This window comes from Dromaius novaehollandiae, chromosome 4 (assembly GCF_036370855.1).
Source record: "Dromaius novaehollandiae isolate bDroNov1 chromosome 4, bDroNov1.hap1, whole genome shotgun sequence".
NCBI classification, from domain to species: domain Eukaryota; kingdom Metazoa; phylum Chordata; class Aves; order Casuariiformes; family Dromaiidae; genus Dromaius; species Dromaius novaehollandiae.
In genome coordinates, this window is record NC_088101.1 from 54,603,707 (window position 1) to 54,616,606 (window position 12,900).

The following is a 12,900-nucleotide window of genomic DNA, read 5'->3' on the forward strand; positions in this document are numbered from 1 at the left end:
GGGAGAGGAGATGACATTATGTGCCTGACTAGGTGATAATTATGGTATTGCAACTGCAGTTTAAAGTGTTTAACATTACAGCATGGTATTAGTTACCTCTTTAAAAATCACAGAAGGTCCCTTGAGACAACTTGCAGAACATTCTCTGTTAAAGAAAGAAAAAGAGATTTTCTTTTTTTCTTATAAACAATGTACGGGTTATTCCTTTGGTTCTCTGGATGTGAGAGGAAATAAGCATGCTTCTGTTTTCTCAGATGATACTTGACTGTCATTTTATGGCATATACCAGTATTTGATTCTACTAGTCAAAAAACAGCTTGCTAGCACACCCTCCTGACTAAATGTAAATGACATTTTCCTCAGACATGAGAGATTTTATTACATGAACAATACAGAGAAGAAACAAGCTAAAATGACAAAATTGAAAATTCAATATATAATAATGCTTCTGCTGTTACAATCAAGGTATACAACAGATGTGTCATTGTGACCAGATAAAAAATAATACTGTTTTGCTACAGACACAAACCACCTTTTCCATTAGAAATAACATCTTGTTGTGACTAGTTTGGTAGCATAGTACGTTTGGCACAAGTGAGAGCACTTGTGGTGTTCTACCAAGCTTAGGATTCTTTCTCACGATGGATAACACTCAGGAAACAAAACTGCGCATAACGACGTAACAAGCCGGCACTTACACATGTTTTGTCTGAACAAAGCAGTTCGATATCTAAAAAAATGCAGGTTTGGTTCTGCTCCTCAGTTCTTTAGTATTTCATTTCTCTTGGAAAATAGCTTTGAGGTATCGTCATTAGATTATCCACAAAATAAAAAGTAGTTAAAAAGTAGTTACTCTCAGACAGAAAGTGGGTCCCAGGCCTTCCGATACGCAGCTGATGAGCTCCTGGATGCAGAGTTAGGAGAGGTGTATGGAGAGAGGAGAGTTCCCCTTGGCAAGGTGAGTTCCTCATGGCCACCCCACTGGGGAAGCAACATAGGTCACGCTCGTAACAGCCGTTCCAGCTTCACGCAGCCAAGTGTCATTGCACAAGGAAAAGCCCAGGAAAGCATGAGCTGTTTGCTGGCAGCATCCGACTCCATTACACCACTTTCCATTCAAAGTTAGAGACGTACTTAGCTGCCCCAGTCGCAGCAGTGCCAGATAATCTGGAATCAAGAAACCACAAGGAGAACTTTGCACTCCCCACGCCGGTTTTTTCAGAGTCTGTCCAGACCCCTGTGTGGCTTGTACATGTGTGCCTATCGTGGTCCAACTCTGACTCACATAGTTATACTCTCCCTGCCAATTATCCTTTACAACTTAAATTGAACTGCTATTCCTTATCCTCAGTCCTAATTTCCTAGGTGATCATACTATACACTGAACCACTATACTTTCCTGGCATACCTGTCTTTTCCTGACGTACCTGTCTTTTCTGATGATTGAATTGATTTCTTCATGGATAGTAAATCAACTTTAGGATCTTTTGCAATGTAAGTGTGAAAAGTTATTGAATACTAGACCGGCTGAGTCAGTAGCATCGCTAGATCCCTGTTTCAGCTGAAATTATCCTGATACCTATGAATCAGATCCTGAAAAGTAAAGTTTTCGGTTTCGCTCTATGGCCTCATTGACAAGTGGGTTTGATCAAGTTGTCATCCTGCAATATGCTTTGTGATACATGCCACTGGCTGGGTAGTTGTTGTAACTAGCTATAATCAGCAACTAACAATACAGAGGAGTAGCAAACTGTTTCCCTTCTAGAGTATTTATTATGAGTGAGGAATGGATGGAGTCACCTCTTGCGATTCAGTCGATACAGTGTGATCCTGGCATTAAAACCACTCATTAAGTCACGAACCATCCTCTTGCTTCTAATAAAAGAAAGAATTTGCAGAAAATAAAAAAGCTATGGATCAAAGCTATGAAGGAAGAACTCATTAATTACTTCATCTATGCCCCACCAGACAAGGTAGTGAGAGTTTAATTAAATCCATCATAATTTATGAAAAATATCTATGTCGATTAATTTCATGACAGCACTAACAATCCTGTAACAGAGAATTAGATGGTGTTGTATTAATTTGAGCCTGCAAAATCTATGCAGTCTGCTAGGACACCTGATTTCCCCTGCCCATTTTACAATTTCCAGTTTAAAAATACACACTTTATGAATAAAAAATAAAGCAATATTTCAGATGTTTGCCAGTAGGCCTTAAAACCCCCAGCCTTTACTACACTGGAACTAATTCATGTTCTTCTTTTTTCCCCTTCCTAAAGCTTACAGCCTCTTGATGTAATCATTGAATCTCACACCCCATGAGAGAAGGAAAAAAAGCAACAACCTTCTGGAGCAGGAGTCTGGAAACTAAGACAGTCAGAAAGTCAGTCAAAGCATTGGATAAGAGCCAGATGATGAGAGTTCACTTCTGGGATCTGACACAAACTTCCTGTGTCATTTTTCTGAAAGCTGTTTCAAGCCAAACTATGATAGTTTGTTTAATAATAGTGAGCTAGAGCACGCTCCCCCCGCCCCCTCCAAGTTAGTTGGATCTGCTTGTGGAGCCAAGCATCATACCTCTTTTTGAAAGCAACAGAAACCTTCAATCTCCATTGCTTCAATCTCCTCCTTCTTTGTCTACAGAACAGCAATACAAATACTCACCTGTCACAGCAAAATGCTCTTCTATTTATTACCGGCTTATGCTGTTCAGATAGTTCAGTGATGGTGTTACTGTTCTTGGTCCAGAAAAGCATATAAGCATTCTTCTGGCCTTAAACACAAACACTACTATTAAACTTAATGGCTTACTGAAGTGGAAGACTATTAAATTGCGGACAACTCTATGTGAAATCCAATTGCTATACTTATCACCTCTGAACTGTGGAGCTCTGGGAATACCTGCAGCAGCGGTGGAAGAGCAATGGCCCCAATATGAGGAGATCATTCAGACTGCTGGTTGGTGAAAATTCCCCCTCAAATATTAGATATGATAAAGAAAGTGTTACCTGAGTCAGTCACTACATAAGACAATAAAAGATGTGTAGGCTGGTTTAAAGGCTATATATCATCTGCATTCTAATGATTTCATCTTGTTTTACAATTGTGTCTACATACATTGGTTATAAATCGCATTCAGCAGTAATTGTATACCTCACTGCAGAATCCTCCACATATTTTACTGGACATCATTTTCTCATTGTTCAGAGGTAATGCAAATAATTCAGGAATTGCAATGAATATCTTTTATAAGTAGTTTTTTAAAATATTCCTTAGTATGAACCAAGCATCAGATGTCCATCCACTTCCTACTAGTATGTTCAAAATGTGTATCTGATCCTCAATATTTAAACTGATTATTATAATTTGCCATTCTTTTGGCCATTCTTTGCTTTTTATTATTTTTTATTATTTATTAACTTTGTTATTTAATAGCTCTTATTTTTAAATAGAACTCTGATTAGATGAAACTACAATGTGATACGTAATCCAAAACAATTTAATCAGCAATACCTTGAATTTTTGCATTTGCAAAACTCAATCTTGTGAAAGAGGATGAGTTTTCAGGATAAGGAATGTGCCAACTTTTCGAGGGCTATGTTATCAGTAGCACACTTGAATTTATAGAGTTTGGGTCGACAATACAGTCTGCTGCCAGTCAAAATATACTTCAGTACCTAACTTCTGCAGTATAATATGACAGCTGCAGGCAACTCCATGCCAGAGTTCAAAGACAATTTGCTTCATAAATTAGCTAATGATATTGTAGCAATATTTAATTAATTAGTCTTCCAGTTTATTAGTGATACTTACAAGGAAAATCAGAAGTAGAGACTGCTAATTATTATACATAAAAAGTACACATTTAAATTATCTTCCAGTTAATTATGTAGAGATATTATGTATCTGCTAGTACTCAATATCACTACCTATCAATATTGTTGATACATCAGAACTCATGGCTGCATTTTTCCATCATCAGATTTTTATTGACTAGCTCACTTCTGAAATTATTCTGCCATACAGAAGAACCTCTCTCTACAGAAGAGTCAATTGCATTTGAAGGCCCTTATTTGATGCCTTGCTTCAAACCGTCTATCCTAAGATTTCCTGTATAATTCAGTGTTGCCCTATTGCTAACGGCTCTGCATTTTGATTCCCCCTCTCCACCCCAAAAAAACCATTCTGTTGGAAGGTGTCTGTTGTAGGTCACTGATCCTCAATAGGGAGAGAGCTCAAAATACTTTAACTAAAGTAGTTGGAGAGCAAAAAAATAACTGCAAATTGATGCCCTGACACTGCATGGTGATGCTCGTGTCACAAAACTCAGGAGAGAGTGCAAACGTACTGATGTAGTGCCATTAGGAAACAACACATTGCAATAGCAGAAAGTCACTGCAGTTATTTTTCAGCCCTCTGTGACTTTGTTCAGTGGAAGTACTTGCTTTCTTCTCCCACTGATGCTCTACAGCAGCTGAGAGAGCTGTTTCTCTCTCCTTTCTATACTAGTTTGCAATTCTAACCATGACATTCCCAAGAAAAATAGCCTAAGGTTCACTGGAATGCTTGCATAACTCTCAAACCTTCTGTGCTCCACGTATACCTTGGAAATGTGTACTTGAAAACAGCGCAAATACCCAAATCTTATGAATAATACAGTAATGCTACAGAATGTTTCATACCTGTTCCTCACTGCATGTGAGAATTTGGATGATTCTTCTCTATTTTCCTTCCTTGGTTTTGAGACAAAAGGAAAGGACTATCTTCTTCTTTCCTACTACCATGGCTAAAAATTGGTTTGCAGCCCTTTCAGCCTAGCATGTCTACATTCTAAAAAAAAGTAATTGAATTTGCATTTGAGTTTTATACTTCATCAGGTGATACATCCTTGTTAGGGAACATGCACATTGAAAAGGAAATCAGAGCTTAAGCACTTAGGCATTTGCTTCAAGGTTATTTCCACAGGAAAAATGGGGAATCATAAATTATGAAAATGGCATGTACTTTTTGTCCTAAACTAAGGAACAATGACAACTCTAAATTTCATATAGCAATTTGTGCCTATTACTAGGCATGTACGCTCCCTGTACGACTACTGTAGTGCTTGCATGTAAATCAGGACTCAGCTGCCTAAAACTAATAGCTGACTAGCACGGTGCAGGGATTAAACACCTACTGTAAGCACACTTTCTGCTGAAACATGCTAAACAGCAACCATCTACCTTCCCAAGGTCCCCATATTAGGTATTGGATTCATCTTGATTCTGCCTCAAGAGACTGTTGCCTAATTAACCATCAATGCGTTTGCCAGTCTGCATCACTAATTTACAGACAGACTGTAGGTACAGGGAGAAATTACCCAGCTAGCCTGATCGCAGCCTAAAATATCCTGGGAGTTTACTGAACGAAGGTTAAAATTACTGCTTTGTTGATTTGACATCGTGCATCTTTGGGCTAGAAACTGCTGCTTCATTTTAAAATGGGAGAAGTATTACTTTTGTCATGAGAAGGCCATGGCTCTAGTGATTGGTTTAAAATTCCCTGACTTCTTCTTGGCAGTTGTTCTTTTCTTTCCCTTGGATTTCAACATGGTTCCCTTTCATTTAGCTTGTGAAGTTTCTCTCTCTCCTGATTTATTTTGTTTTGTTTCATTTTTACATTCATAGCAACTAAAGTAAGGGAAAAGAACAGTCTGACCAGCACTTCACTTCAAACAGCTCGGAGCTCCTTCTACACAGAACTGACTATTTATGAGAGAAAGAGGGACGAGCCTTTGCAAAGTACTGAAACATTCATTTTGGTATATATGCCACTGAAATGGCAATCCTTGATCCTTTTTTTAGACGGAGCTCCCCTTCACTTTCCAATAATACTGGCTGGTTTAAGTACTAATATACATCATAATATAAGGGATAAAAATGGGGCTACAGCTTCATGGATTTCACTGTCTATTTTTACAGTGCAAAGCCAAAGTGACTAGTACCAATGTATGCCATTATAGAAGAAGCCACAGCCTGATAAATCAGACAAATTGTATACTATACATTTTCCAAAGCCATATTCAAACATACAATAGTATCAGTGCTGTCTAGTACAGAGCAATCCTCACAGCTGCCACCTCAGACAAATCTGCAGGGGACCTGGGACAAATCCTAATTTTGTTTTAATCATGAATAATGAAAACTTAAGGCCCTGGGGCAGTAATACTCCACACTGATGATACAAATTTCTTTAAAATATCTTAGATAGTTTCCGGAAAAGATATTACTGCAATACTGCTAATGGATCTCTTAATGAATGTGGATTTAATCGTAGCAAACGTTACAAAATACTATTTCAAAGTATTTCCTCCTTGTCTTCGCTCACGAACAAATTAGTTTACCATTTCCTAATGTCCTCAGTTGTCTCTTCTGTCCATAAAAATCCTAGTAGTTCCAGGAATAGGTCCAAAGCAGAAAATTCACAAACAGGACTCTGACTTTAACTCGCCCTAGATTTGACAGTTTGACAGGACTACATCAAATCCAGTCTGCAGATCAAAGTGTAGCTCAAAAAGAGGCAATAACCATTCTTCACACCTCATAAATGAAATGCACACAAAGAATATAGAAGATAATTTCCTAGAAATGCAGACAGTTGAAGTGACTTGCTGTTGGTTAGCTAGCGTGGCAGTGGAAGAGCTGGGAATTGAATCCAGGCTCTTTTCAGCTTCTGCCCAGTGACTTAATCAGGAAGCCATCTCCTTATCTATAATATATGATGAAACCAACAATAATTAAGCCTTTTTCTTTTTATCATTCCTCTTAATCCATTTGTAATCCAGAGCCTTCCCTGCCTCTCCTGTTATCAGTGATCACATATGCAAGGCTTTGCTTCTTCCTAAATCATTCTATTCACTTTAAACCTGTTATAAATTTCCATGGTTTGATCGAGCTCAGTGTCTGTTTCTTTATGGACGGTAGGCTAAGGCCTGCTGTGTTTCACTGGTTGCGTCCTTCCTCTGTGTGTTCTCCAGCCATTCATATTCATTTCTTTATCTGTAGTCTTGCAGGTTTCTATTTCATCCTTCCAGGTATTGTTTGTTCTTTTGTGAGTCATTTTCTAGGCTTTAGGTATTAAAACAAAAATCTGTGAGGATCTGGAGTTTAGATAGCTGGCCCAGATAAGGCTTCACATTTCAGCAGTAAAATAACCTTTATGTAGCCATTAAATATCTAGAGTTTAGTGCAGTGATTCCAATTCTGCAACCTGGTTTCAAGGAAACAACAGTGCATTTGGCACTTGCTTTTTTGGATTTAATATATGTATGGCTTCCACCTGTTTTGCTTACCCTTCTGCCAAATGACCTGTGCACATCAAGTGCATCAGACCTCAAAATGGTTGCTTCTTTCTACATACTGATCCTAACGTTTTGCTCTTCTAGCACTGAATTTCAATCCATCCCAATCGTGATGCACAGGTCTGGAAGACATGTGCCCACATGCACCCACATGTCCTTAGGTGAAAGGGACGGTAGGCAAAAGGCTGTTTGAAAATTAAGGTCCTCCAGCCTCTTTGAGGAATCCATCTCAGGAAAAGAGTTCACATGGGACCTGAGTTAGAGGTGAATCTCATTTGTATAGCTAACACTGTAGCTGCTGTTTTTCACTTGCATCTTTCGCAATTTTTGTGCTCAAAAACTTCTTGTGCTCTGACATCTGAAGTGCATACTGGCAAGGTGACGTTGGCCAGGAAATGTGTTTACGGGCCCCATGAAGATTGTTCAGAGCAAACATGTCCTTTGACCAGTTTAGGTGCAACCAGGAGACATGCCTTACCACAGGACAAAGTTGCTTTGATGACACTGTTGAGTAAGGATCTCTTTCTAAATCTCATCTAAATATAAGCACAGACACAGAGGAGAAGGATCAAGTCCCATTAACTTGAGGCCATGGGAGCAAACCAATCACAGACATTTGCATTTGAAACCGAGAAAGTGAAACATAGATTTGTAGTGTGTATGCCAAGCTGATGTGTTTATATTCTATTACCTGTTTCGCTTGATTCACTACAATTAATAGAAAAAAAGAAAGAAAAGGGGGAAAAAAAAGCTTTAGTCTTGCTGCTGTAGGCCAGCAGTGATGTTTCTTACTGTCTCCTCACTTCTTAATAAGTTTCTCCTGATGCTGCCTTGGAAAGCTACTGACTGATTTGGCTGATTGCATGAATTTTGCTATTGTTTCACATAGCAGAAATGTTCTATTTGTCTTCAAGCATGTTATTTCTGCAGCTAACTGAAAAAAATTAGCATTTAAATGAAGATGTGAAATTCTGTCATGAAGAAAATAATGAGAACTATTAGTAGAATATATGCACAAATTTTTATTCTGTCGAGACATGATATAGATCCAAATTAGGCTATGGAAACTAGAAGCTGAAACAATTTAACTACAACCCAAACTCAGGGAAACTGAGTTTCTTTTGATTGTTATTCAGGGTACAACCGTCACTCAGAAAGCAATTACTTTCCCATATGCAGTTTTTGTGTGTGTGTGTGTTAAAAAAATAGGAAAAATTTCTGCAGAATCACGGCCACACCACGTCCTCTAAGAAAGAAGCATTATCTCCTGATGTTAGGGATAACATTCAAATTTCACCTTTAAAAGTAGGAATGGATCTTTCTATTCTAGTAATAGACTTTGTTCTACGGATCTTACAAAATGGGGATGGAAGAACTGGGAAAAATGGGAAAGAAATACATAGCAAAACTCAGGCCAAGTCAGAAGGAAAAATAAAATCATCTTTTGACAAGAGGATATATCTTATTCAGGAAAATATTTTCTGAATCCACTGTTTCTAAAAGTATAATATCAGTAGCAAAATTACAATTAGTAGGTAAAAATACCCTGACCTTTCTTCTACTTTTTAGAATACATATTATCAAAGCTTTTGTTAAATAGTTACAAATCAAAGCTATCCCTAAGTAATTTGATTTGTAGGAGAAGGGAAAACATGTATTGCGGAACAATTTTTTATCATAATTAATTGCACCTTCAAATGCACCAAGCAAATTTGAATGCCCAGTTGGAAACCTAATTATGTCTAACATGCAATCACGGATTTAAACATATGGCCAAAATCCAAGGCCACCTTGATTTAAAGTGCCATTGCCACTAGATGAAAATTTTTATTTATGGCTTTCAATTGCATTGATATTAGAAAAACAATTCATGTGTAGAGCTTGTGAACAGGAAGATCCTGATGAGAGCTTTGATGGAGGAAGGAGGCGAAAGAAATGCCTACATTTCTTTTGAGAGAGGAGTGGTTCTGTATCTGCCCAGGTTTTGTCAGTACTACTCTAGCCGTTACTTATAAATTATTGCCACACAAAGGCAGTTATTCTATTTGAAACTAGACTTCAGGAGCCATCTGCAAAATTTACATTAATTTGCATAGAAGAGAAACAGGCCTTGAAACTCTAAATTTGCTCTGTGCCACTGTCAAATGCCACTCACTATATCACAAGTCCCAAACAAAAGATTCAGCCCCTAAGTGCTTGGTCTCAACTTTAAAATGAATGATTTTCCTCTAAAAAGACTAATTTCCCATGCTTACATAACCTTGGCAATATTTTTTAAAAAGTATTGATTAACACATCTAATATTTTGGCCAGAAATGGCACCAACAGCCATGTGTACAGATGCATTTTTGATACGGAAATATCCAAGATCTCCAGACTTTTTTTTTTTTTTTTTTTTTTTGTCAGATCATACCCTAACATCATAGGCTACTAATGAGTGGTTTAAAGAAACAATACAATTACATTTTCCACCTATCTTATAATTAAACACTCCGAGGTTTGCTTGTACACATTTCATTTTTCCTTTCTGTAGCACCTTACTTAACTACCAGCTTTTTGAGATATGCTTACAAGTTCATTTTTGTTTGTGGTTTTTCTTTTTGTTTTGTGGAAGAGGAATCAAAATCTTTTGTATTCTAGATAAAGTTGACTGTCTCACAGTCCCTTGAGAATAATTTCTAGTGTGTTTTCCATGTTTTAAACAGAATTTTGACATTCAATATTTAAAGAATTTTGCTTTCCTCCCTTTAGTGTTGAGTTGCTCTCCAACCCCCACCTCTCCTTCTCAAATCATATACCATTTAAGCAGAGAGGTGTGTAGTATTTTAGGTCAGAGGGAGATACTGTTATGTAATTGGCCAACTTCATTTAAGGAAACCAGACCCATAAATTACTAAGCATAGCATCTTTACTTTCATTATACTGAAGATATTATGAAAGACCTGTGCTGCTGAACACTATAAATAAGGGGCTTTCCCCTCCAAAAAAGGTAAAAATGATGATCAAAACAATTGTTTTTCTCAGTCATGCTAAAGAGCCAAAAGAATGGTACATTTCACAATACCCAAGACACAATACCCGTATCTGTGGGTATTACCTTCCCTTGACTGAGGGTGTGGGCTGAAATCCTAAGGAAATTTTGACACTGAAAGCTATAGTGATCTTTCAGTGATTACACTTTAAGGACATTTATATAAGAAGGTAGCCATGGAATAGGAATTTGTTGTACACAGCATGTCGCCACGTGATTGCCTGTACCTTGCCAAATTGGGTGTCGATATCTATTTCAGTCTTGTTACTGTCAACGATCAGTCCTAACATATTGAAAGGCGCAGGTTGCCGTCTCAGATTTTATCCCCTTCACCCCAGCTGTGCTGCATCTTTGACCAGCAGTAAAGGATATGCAACAGACTACAGCACGTTTACTCCTGTCCCCCATTTGTTTGCGTGGCATGAAGAAACTGCACTGTATTTCCCATATCCAAGTGAGTATATCCTCACAGTACGTACAAAGTGAATTAGCTTTATTGCTAGTGAATTAGCTTGTTATTTGTTATTTACTGAGCTATTTCTTCAGCTGATATCAATCGCCATCAGAGAATCTACAGGAAAAAAGGTTGCAGAGTTTCAGGGACTGTGACACTGACTCTTCTAAATAGAAAAAATGTATATAGGACATAGGCCCTGATTCAGGTTCACAGAAATTCTCCAAGCACCATAAAGACTTCACCTAGTTACAACATTAAAAAAGTGTCCCAAAGAGAACAATCCCATGCTTACTGCCAAAGCGCTTGTGCTGTTGGAGTTTCTGCAGTTAAATATGCGTAGCTTTTAAAAAACAAAGGAGATAGTCCAGCACTGTTCATCTCTTCTTTTTTCTTATCTATTTTGGTCACTTTTTTTTTTAATGGAAACACATATAACATTATAAAAGGGAAAAATTTAATTATGTGTTATTGTAGTTTTATGCCCTAAATCTCTGATAAAAAGTCCTTCCTCCCACAGTATTTTGACTGCTGTTAATCATTTTGAGGAGAGGAAAAGTAGAACTTCAGAGAACATTTCAATTTTAATTCAGCAGAATAAAATATATATATATTAGAGCAAAATGTCAGTACTTGTGCTTCAAATGAAGCTACAGATGTTACTTGCAATTTTATCAATTTCCCTAGCTTCACTGTGAGAATAAATCAAATCTGTGTGATACTTCTCAGGAATTCTCAATACTGTATTATGGGCACTCACACTGCAGAAAAACACCAAAGGTCCACAAAATAGGACACAGATTTAGAAATAAATTTCAAATTTTAAATGACCGCAACTCACAAGAAGACTCAGCACCTGTAGTTTGTCCTCAGACTCCCTCTCCAAGAACCACTTCAGCTCAAGAGCACCTGAACAAACCACAGACATTAATATCCCCTGAATCTGTATTTTATATCATTCCACTTGTACAGTGCCATTGAAAATTACATTGTTTAATTCAGTCATCTAAATCAAACTTTTTGGCTCATTAGGTTACTTTTCACCACTTGTCAACCTTGTTAATGGCCGTTTTGTGTGCTTACCCTACACATGAGTGTTCTGCATATAACTTGCACATTGTAAGCACAGTTATATTAGAAAGGTTATAACTTCAACACAGTGTTACAAAAAAACTGAAGTACATAAATGTCATTGCAGAAGTGGACTAGCCATACAGAATAATTCATCTCTTGAGAGAATATATAATATTTGATGGATAGAAGGCTATTCTTGATCAAGTAACGTAGGGATATCTGTTTCAAAAGGAACTATATCTTCCATAAATAGTGCTCAATGAAGAAATGGTTTTAAAATTTATATTTAAAGGCACCTACTGAAAAATACGATCCCATCTATTGCTAAGAATGCAGCAGCGTTCTCAGACTATGATAATGATTAACAGAAAATTGTTGCTGTGAGTAAAAGCTGAAGACCACAAGGCAAGGACCAGAGACTGGGAAACACATGCTGGCAAATGTGTGATGTGCACATGTGTCCCGATCCAATATCGGGAGGGTTTCGTTACGATCCCAAGGACGAGATTAAGACGCTAAAACCGGTCAAATATCGTACAACCTTTTACCTTTATTTTCCACGAAGTGGGGAGAAAAGGCGTGTGTGTGGGGGGGAAGGCGAAGGGGAGGCGAAGGGAAAAAGGGAACAAGGGTAAGGGGAAAAGATAAAAATTGGAAAAGGAGAGAGGAAGCTAGCTACCACCACTCCGAGGCCGATGATGTTCCGCTGACTCCGCTCGAATCACAGCTCAAGCTGGGTGCCTCCGACGAGGGACGAGGAGCGAGGGCCGAGAGAGGGAGTGAGAAGGAGATGGGGGGGGGGGGGAACAAAGAAATCCCTCGGCAATTATAGCTTTTTCAAATTAAGTTTTCCCACCCCTCACGTGGTAGTTCAGACCAATAGTAATATTTGGGTCTGGGGTCTCCTGCTCCTTATTGGGTCTCATCACTGTCCCTAGGTAGGCCGTTTACTGTTGCCGTTTCTGCTGACAGGTGTGTCTCCATTCTTAGGTCCAGCCAT

The 12,900-nt window shown here is 38.1% G+C and overlaps 1 long non-coding RNA gene across 1 annotated transcript in view; it reads right to left on the minus strand.

Moving 5' to 3' along the window:
* LOC112985744 (uncharacterized) overlaps positions 1–12,900 on the minus strand; it is a 371,488-nt gene that overhangs the window by 993 nt on the left and 357,595 nt on the right. The window contains exon 14 of the long non-coding RNA XR_003259822.2: positions 97–145. This is a non-coding gene — a long non-coding RNA (uncharacterized LOC112985744). The remainder of the gene's footprint in view (positions 1–96; positions 146–12,900) is intronic.